The sequence below is a fragment of the Symsagittifera roscoffensis genome, chromosome 5, assembly GCF_963678635.1.
Source record: "Symsagittifera roscoffensis chromosome 5, txSymRosc1.1, whole genome shotgun sequence".
Taxonomy (NCBI): Eukaryota; Metazoa; Xenacoelomorpha; order Acoela; family Convolutidae; genus Symsagittifera; species Symsagittifera roscoffensis.
This window is the reverse complement of record NC_087066.1, coordinates 50,449,165-50,450,467: the sequence shown is the minus strand read 5'-3', so window position 1 is coordinate 50,450,467 and position 1,303 is coordinate 50,449,165.

Here is a 1,303-nt window from a genome sequence, read left to right as displayed (position 1 = left end):
TACAATGGTAACCTAAAATAACTGGATAAAAATAAACCGAAGTTTTGATCTCAAACGATTAAAACTCATTTTTCTCAAAGTTATTATCTGAAGTAAAGGTATCATCAAAAATTGGCAAAATTTTATTGTCTATTAAAAAAAATGGCTTCAATAGCTTAACTATTGGTAAAATGGGAGATGATTACTAAAAATCGTGTTATCAAAACATGTTTTTTATTTTAGAATTTTGCTTGATATAACTGAATTTTGTTAATTATATTTTCCTAAACAACCAGAAAAGTCAAAATGAGAAGAAACAAACTATTCTCTCTGGATGGTTATACTTTTCGCCACAATCACTTTTTAAAAAACCCTGAAATGTTTGAACTTCTGACAGAAAATTGATTTTACAAAAAAAAAACAAGGAGGGACTCTTCTTATGGTCAGTTGGTCGAATATCATAGGGGCCCGAGTTTAATAAATTGTGTTTAATTTGGTACTTGTGTTTCTTTCAGAAAAAATATTTAGGATTTTGCTTTCAATAAATTAAGCTCAAAGCAGGGGCGGATTTAGGGGGGGGGGGGGGGGGGCGGGGGGGGGGGGGGCGGACGCTTCCCCCTCAGGGATTCGACCCCCTGCCGACCCAAAGGGTCCCCCCTTTGATACTTTTTCAGAAATCCGTTTTTGGCCGACCGACCCTAAAATTTTTCTAAAGGCGCCTTTGGCGCCAATATATAGTAACTTTGAGGGGGTGCGCGCGCCAAAAAAAACGCGAAAAAAACGCAAAATTTTTCAAAAAGTGCCCAAAAACGGCTTTTTTGACTGTTTTTTAAAAAATTTGCCTGCGGCGCAGAAAATTTTGCCAAAATAGGGGCAAAACAGTGCTTTGGGAGAGCTCGAAAAATCAATTTGGTCGACCTAAAAAAAAAAAAAAAGGTCGTCAAAATTTTGGAAAATTTTTTGAAAATCCGCCCCCCCCCTCGAGAAAATCCTAGATCCGCCCCTGGCTCAAAGTGTGGTGGTCGGAACATTCAATGCTTTAAAAATCGTCTTTTAAAAATCGGCATATAAAAATTATTTACGAAATAGTTTATTGCCATTTTTTTTAAATAGAAAAGCAATCTTATAAATTATATATGGTTTAAGCATAGTCGCACCGCACTCGTTGAGAATAATTATGGAACGTATGAATGAATCTGGTTAGACTACTAAAACTGTTTAGATTATGCAGCTCTTATATCCTGGTGAAAAAACTTTAAAAGTACTTATCACCGATCTAAACTTGCACAGTTGTGTTGTCACTGGTTAACTAACTTGGCTATTA